Source organism: Rattus norvegicus, chromosome 6 (assembly GCF_021556685.1).
Source record: "Rattus norvegicus strain SHRSP/BbbUtx chromosome 6, alternate assembly SHRSP_T2T, whole genome shotgun sequence".
Classification (NCBI taxonomy): domain Eukaryota; kingdom Metazoa; phylum Chordata; class Mammalia; order Rodentia; family Muridae; genus Rattus; species Rattus norvegicus.
Genome location: NC_141539.1, coordinates 20,574,146 through 20,582,338, shown reverse-complemented (window position 1 = coordinate 20,582,338; position 8,193 = coordinate 20,574,146). Strand labels below are relative to the sequence as shown.

General features: G+C 43.8%; 1 protein-coding gene across 8 annotated transcripts in view; it reads right to left on the bottom strand.

The window, feature by feature from the left end:
- Positions 1-8,193, bottom strand: part of Map4k3 (mitogen-activated protein kinase kinase kinase kinase 3) — a 169,308-nt gene that overhangs the window by 116,578 nt on the left and 44,537 nt on the right. The gene's annotated exons all lie outside the window — the stretch shown is intronic.

The window sequence follows — 8,193 nt, the reverse complement described above, 5'->3', positions numbered from 1 at the left end:
GGCCACTTAAAACAAACAACCAACAAGAACCACGGAAGACTTGTACTTAGAAGTATGTCAGACGAGATGTAAAAGTCCTGCCATTAAAATACCTAAATGGGGGCTGGTGGGATGCTAAACAGGTAAAGGTACATGTGGATCTGAGCTTGAACCTGGAACCCTCCTACAGGTAGAAGACTGAATGACTTCCAGAGTGGCCCTCTGATTCCACATATGTGCCAACACACAGACACACAGACACAGACACAGACACACACATACACACACACACATACACACTCACATACACACACAATCATATACACACACTGTCACACACATGCACACACTTATACATACATGCTCATATACACATACATTCACATGCACACACTCATATATACACACTCACAAGCTCATATATGCACACTCTCAAACACACACACACATGCTCATATACACACTCACACACACTCATATATTCTCTCTCTCTCTCTCTCTCTCTCTCTCTCTCTCTCTTACACTGCTGAATGTCACTATGCTCTAACAAAAATTACATCTACCTAGAATTACATTCTCAGTAAAACACCGTACTCATGAAATAGGACAAACCTAGTATTTCCTGGTAAAACTTGAGTTTACCACCAAATGATCTACAAAATGAATTCTAGAATATATATCTCATAAAAAGACTCAGAAAGAAATTTTAAAATGAAAGAAATTCCAATAAAAATGAGCAGTTTTGGTAATATAATCAATATTGATAACTGCAGAAAACAATACTAATGATGTCTAGTTTTTGCTACTGGAAAAAAAAGATTGACTAACAATATTGAGCAATATGTCATAGAAATGAGGGAATGTAGGGGACTGAAGTTAAGTCATTTTAAGGACCGTACACTATTTGGGAAGCTGCAGAGTGACAAAGCTGGCTTCTTGAACAGTAGTAATGGCTATTGAATGGTGAAGACAACAACTTGGGTTGAGAAATGGTTCTGTGAGGAGGAGTCATTGGTTGCAGGAAGGTCTGGGCTAAATCCTGAGCATGTAACTAGAAGACTGGGCACAGTCATTTCTGTTACCCCACCCCCAACAACTGTGAGGTGCTTACAATCAGGAGGCTCTCTGGGATTGCTGGTTGCCAGGTTCAGTGAAAGTCATCTCTGTGGCACAGGGAGGAGGAAAGTGATGGAGCAGGACACCCTACCTCCTTCTGTGACGTCCGCATGAACATACACAGGCATTGGTACACATGCGCATGTACACACACACACACTCACACACACAACTATTACAAAAACAAATGTATTCGTGGTCCTTCACTGGGAGGGACCTCACCCCACGGAGTAGACAGGAGCATTTCAGCTGTCTTGATAACTGGAGCAGAGGATGGCATTCAGAAGGTAGAAGGAATGATGTCACACATTCTGCTAAGTCTACCAAATGCCACACAATGACAGTCCTTGCCAGAATGTCAAAAGCATGCAATGGTTGGGATGTTTGGCTGTATACCCCAATCTCATGTGTTGTTGGCACAATGCCCAGTTGTGAGCAATAGGAGGTGATGTGAAACCTGTAAGAGGTGGGGCCTGGGCAGGCCCTTATATCACTGGAGTGTGTCCACAGAGGATTAAGAAAGCCCAGACTTTTTGGCTTCCACTCTGGTTTGTGAGTCTTTCCCATGACACTGTCAGGTCCTCACCAGAAACCAACACAGCTACCTAGGCTTCCAGTCTTGAATTTTAGCTTCTGAATGTGAGATCAAATAAACTTTTTTCCTATAATACTGACCTGTCTCACGTATTGCATTGTGGTAGTAGAAAATGGGCTAATACCAGTCCTACAGTGGGAAATACTGTGCACCTACCAACAAACAGAAGGCAAACAACTCAATTACAGAGATTAACTCAGTAAACATGGCTTGCTGCTCTCACGCCATTACACATTCACAGATCCTGAACTGGTAGTGAGTTCCAGAACCTGATTCCAATGTCACCAGGTGACTGATTCGATCAACAGTTTACCAGGCAGACACTGAATGGGGTCCAAGAGACCCCACTAAGGGCAGGGCACTGGGGACAGATGTTCAGGGCTCAGGAAACAGAGTTTCTGTGAGAACATTATCAACCATTCCCACCAGAACCTAGAAGGTGAGCAGGAAAAGTGCATGTCCAGATGAACAGCTAGAACAGAGGCAGTGTGCTTTTCTGTCACCTGCGTTAACAAGGCAATCCAAACCAAAGCCATAATCAATCACACCCATGGCAGAAACTCAGTCACGCTCTGACCTCCTTCCTTTGAGCAACGACCTTTCTCCACCAATCCCTGACACCTGGGATATAGCCATCACAGAACTGTATAGGAATGATTTTCTGTGGTCCAGAAACACTGCAAATCATGTTCACTAGTTCTTCTTCCTATAGATTATACACAGCAACACAAAAAAGGCTCTAAAGGATGGGATGAGGAGGGATGGAGAGACGGCTCAGTGATTAACAGTATCTGCTATTCTTCCAGAGGAGCCGGCTTGAGTTGTGGCTCACGCCCATCTGTAACTTCAGTTCCAGGGGATTCAGCACCCTCTTCTGGCTTCCTGGGCACCAGGAATACATGTCACACACACACACACACACACACACACACACACACACACACACACACACACACACACACAGGCAAACACTCAAATATAAAACAAAACCACTTCTCTGTGGGCTGAAGAGATGGTTCAACACACAGGGCTAGTGACCCACAACCACCTGTACTCTAGCTCCAGGAGACCCAATACTTCTGGCCTTTTGTACCCCCCATACGCATAATTTAAAAATTAATAGTGTATGTGCAAGAACCACTTCTCTACATAGACCTGGGCTTTCTGTTTCTTGATTTAAACTTTCGGGCTGTCCTCTCTCATTAGGCTATTGGATCACTTTCTCAAGCCACCCCTACCTGCTCACTTGCTCCAGCTAGAGAAACTGGGAAATATATTGGAAAAAGCTGTTCAGTACCTCAGAGGGCTTCACCAACATGTAAAATAAAATGAAAAGTGAAAGTGGGGGCAAACAGGTAAATTAAACTTCATACTTTTGTGCATGGATAACTGTTAGTCCAGATTAACTACATTATTACTAAAACATATAATGTTCTAGCCAATAAAAACTTGGACTCCTTACCAGCCTTCTGGTAAGGCACAGTAGGCATACAGAAAGGACAGCAGCAGCCCTGACACAGCCTTTACATAGGCAGCTTTAGTTACAACTGGTCAACTATGGTCAGAAAATATTAACTACAACAGTGCAGAAACAGTGAGTGGTACATCAGGCAGTCTTCATTACAGTGCACTGCTAAATTACTCTACGTTTTCATGTTATTATTAGTGTGTCAAAGAAACTTTACTATGGGGATGTATATCTAGGAAAAGTAAAACACAGCTATATGGATGAATGAGTGTTCCCTATACACACACACAACGTTCACACACAGCAGTTTGACACTAGTTCTGACACCCATGAGGGGTCTTGAGGCACAACTCAGAGAATAAAGGGGTAAACTGTGTTCTGTAAAATTTAGCGCCCATACACTTTAGTGTTTTTATCAGTAACTAAAAATTCTATTTTTATAAAAGTTTACATAACAGCAAACTTCATTTTTAAATCCCTTATCTTAGATCTAAGGCTTTTTAAATAAAAAACCAGTGGAATATATGCCTACCTTTATTACAAACAATGGAATACATAGGTGTTTGCATGATGCAAAGTTGAAAGTCAAACCAAATGAGCACTAACCTGAAACACTCGAAAGGGTTTCAACCCCTCCTCCCTGTCACCTTTTCCAGGATGGCTGGCCAGCAAGGGTACAGCCCACATGCAAAGTCCCTGTTTCCAACATCCTCCAGTGGCATCCCATCTGCTCTGTCTCTGCTGGCTTCTACCTCAAACTGTAATCTCAGGACGACGTGAACATGGCCAGGGAGGATAGCGTGGCACAGATTTGACAGTCACATGCCTAGAGCAGGCACTATGTCTCCTAATGGAGATGGGGTGAAAAGGTTGAGATTCTGTGTCTTCTAGGTTGCAGGTCTTCAGAGCAAGTTAACAATGTTGCACTAGCAGCACTTCCTGACAAATCCCTGTGAGTTTGGGTTTGGCTGAACTTTTATTCCAAGAGTAGTCCTCAAAGGAGGAGCAGAATGGTGCAGCCCCTCTCCCCAGCAGCAGCAGAATGGTGCAGTCCCTCTCCCCAGCAGCACACTGGGGAGCTGTGTACCCACACAGCACATTTTCAGACACACTGTCAAAGAGCCTGGCCACATGGAGAGGAATGGCGTGGGAAGAACTGACTGTAAAGAAGAGCATTGATTCGGAGCACAGGATGAGCAGAGTGAAAGCGTGGGGCCAAAGACACAAGAGAAACGATGGCAGGTAGAACCCACAGTGCCAACAAACACTCCTGTAAGCACCCAGTTTGATGCAACGCCTATGGCTCCTCCTGGCAAATCCTGCCCAGGCCTTGAACATCTGACACAAAGCAGCTGGAACAAGCGTCACTCCAGAGCTTCGCGCAGCAGACTGGGAAAGGGCTTGTCTTGTGTGGACACACGGGGCTGGATCTACAATGCTCATCATTCCCCCAGAAACAGAAGCTCACTGGACACAGATGGGAGCACAATTTGTCTCTTAACACCCCAACCCCATTCTAACTATACCAGTGAGCCGCTCACAAAACATGAAGTAAACCAGCCCTCCACGTCTGCAGCTGCACACCCATGATTCAACAGACCTGTAGTGGAAATACTTGTAGAATTACTGCATTTGTACTGGAAATGAGCAGGCGCTTATTCCTGCTATTATTCCCTAAACTGCACAGTGAAACAACGACACTACTGTATGCACTTAGTGAGTAAAGATGCTCACTAGAGTATACAGAAGGACGTGCCGGTTCCATGCAAACGTTACGGCACTTTATGTAAGGCTCTTGATCATATGCAGACTTTGGTACCTGGTCCCACAAGGAGGCCTGGAATGAGTCCCCTCAAATACTGAGAAGCAACTATACATTACTTAAAAAGCTGGAGGTTTCTTTCCTTTGCTGTTGGTTGTCCCTGAATCCTTTTGGAAATTTTTATAACATCTAGAAAAATCAATAAGCAGATGATATGTGCTGTGCACTACAAAGGTGGGCAGCATGGTGACAGTTCCTATGCACTGCTGCCGTGTCACCAAGGTAGGTAGCATGGTGACGATTTGGACTGTCTGAACTCTGGCTCCATCATTCATTACAGACATACACATAATACACTATTAGGTGTATGACCTTGGGCAAGCTTCCTAACATACACATGCTAGGTTTCTTATCTATATGGTATAATGAATGGGGTAAGCTGAATCACAAGGCTGCTGTGGACCAAATTATTCAGGATTTATAGAAGAGCCCTGCATAGCACAGAGAGATTAAGTGATTCCTTAGTTTCAGCTATTAGTCTACTCGTCATGACTACACATGAACACAAAAAATTTCACCTTAAATAGTGAGGGAGATGATATTTAGTGGTTTTGTGTAATGGTCTGCATTTCATAAGTAAAAGAAAAATATTTCTACAATAAGAACTTGTTTAACCTTTGCAAGGTCACATGGCTCCTGCCATCCCAGCACTTAAAGAGCGAATCAGGAGGATGCTCGTGAATCCGAGGCCAGCCTGGACAAAAGACGTACCTTGACTGTATGTATCAGTCACCTTCCCGCTGCTGCAGTACAACACTGCAGCCATGGCAATTATGGAAGGAAGAGCATTCTCCTTAGGAAGGGGCGTTCTTATTAAAAACCTTTTATCATGTATTGTTTTAAGCTTCAACAATTCCAGTGTAATCCACAGCCAGGGGAGGGGGGTTTTGTTTGTTCCCTTTTGTTTAACTAGTTTGATTCACAGGAGCTACTTACAGATGTGCAATATCAATGTTTGGTGCAGTGATATTGATAACACAATTAAATATACATCACTGCTATTTTTTATAATAAAACTATGATAAACTCAGGCAGTGACAGAGCCGCACGTGCTGACAGAGCGAGATGCCCTTGACATGGCACTGAACTAGAAGAGCAAGCTGCGTGCTGATAGAACTAGAAGCAGCACACACCTCAGCACCCCACACAAGAGATCATGTATGTACACACCAGGCTGGGGAGGGGATGCAGCAGGTGAGGCACTTGCACAGAAGCATCAAGACCAGAGTCTGGATCCCTAGCACCCATCTAAAAGCAAAGCTTTGTGGCTGCCTGGAAACCCAGAGCCTAAGAGGTGGAGGCAAAGGGCCCCTGGGGCAAGCCGGCTAGCCAGACTAGCCAGACTAGCCAGATCAAGTTCCCAGTTCAGTGGCTTTACCTCAATAGAGAACAACCATTCAAGACAATGCCAACTTCAGGCTCCATGCACACCTGCACGAGTTCCCACATGTACTCAAACATGCATATCCAAATAGGTAGACCACGGAAGTACAAAAATAAAATAAATTAAGAAACATACCAGTAACTAATGGTTAAATATGGGTCATGATGAAATGTAGTATAGAAGAAAGGGCTTCACTTTTCTAACTAATTTTTTTTTTCATAAGTGGGTCACTGGCATCATAACAGCCAGTAGAGACTGTAAGCTTTGTGTGTGTGTGTGTGTGTGTGTGTGTGTGTGTGGGTTCGTGTGCCAATACCGTTTATCTTTTTTCCATTGGATTTTTTTTTATTTACATTTCAAATGTTATTCCCTTTCCTGGTTTCTAGGACATAAGCCCATTATCCCATCCCCCTCCTCTAGTTCTATAAGGATGTTCCCCTCTACATCCCCCTCCCCCCTCCCCACATTCCCCTACACTGGGGGTCCAACCTTAGCAGGACCAAGGGCTTCTCCTTCTATTGGTGCCCAGCAAGGCCATCCTCTGCTACCTATGCAGCTGTAGCCATGGGTCAGTCCATGTATAGTCTTTGGGCAGTGATTTAGTCCCTGGGAGCTCTGGTTGGTTGGCATTGTAGTTCGTATGGGGTTGCAAACCCCTTCAGCTCTTTCAATCCTTTCTCTAATTCCTACAACAGGGGTCCTGTTCTCAATTCAATGCTACCATTCACCTCTGTATTTCACATGCTCTGACTGTGTCTCTCAGGAGAGATCTATATCTGGTTCCTATCGGCATGCACTTTCTTAACTACATCAATCTTAAATAGTTTTGGTGGCTGTATATATATGGGCCACATGTGGGGCAGGCTCCGAATGGCCATTCCTTCAGCCTCTGTTCCAAACTTTGCCTCCATATCCCCTTCTATGGAAATTTTTGTTCCCCCTTTTAAGGAGTGAAGCATCTGCACTTTGGTCATCCTTCTTCTTTCAGCTTCATGTTGTCTATGAATTGTATCTTGGGTAATCCAAGCTTTTGGGCTAATATTCATTTATCAATGAGTGCATACCATGTGTGTTTTACTCTGATTGGGTTGCCTCACTCAGGATGATATTTCCTAGTTCAATCCATTTTGCCTATGAATTTCATGAAGTCATTGTTTTTGATAGCTGAGTAATATTCCATTGTGTAGATGTACCACATTTTCTGTATCCATTCCTCTGTTGAAGGGCATCTGGGTTCCTTTCAGCTTCTGGCTATTATGAATAAGGCTACTATGAACATAGTGGAGCATGTATCCTTCTCATATGTTGGAGAATATTTTGGGTATATGCCCAGGAGAGGTATAGCTGGGTCCTCAGGTAGTGGAATGTCCAATTTTCTGAGGAATCTCCAGACTGATTTCCAGAGTGGTTGTACCAGCTTGCAATCCCACCAACAATGGAGGATGTTCCTCTTTCTCCACATCCTTGCCAGCATCTATTGTCACCTGAGTTTTTGATCTCAGCCATTCTGACTGCTGTGAGGTGAAATCTCAGGGTTGTTTTGATTTGCATTTCCCTGATGACTAAGGATGTTGAGCATTTCTTTATGTGCTTCTTAGCCACTTGATATTCCTCAGCTGAGAATTCTTTGTTTAGCTCTGTACCCCATTTTTTAATAGGGTTATTTGGCTCCCTGGAGTCTAACATCTTGAGTTCTTTGTATATTTTAGGTATTAGCCCTCTATCAGATGTAGGATTGGTAAAGATCTTTTCCCAATCAGTTGGTTGCCATTTTGTCCTAATGACAGTGTCCTTTGCCTTACAGGAAGCTTTGCAGTTTTCTGAGGTCC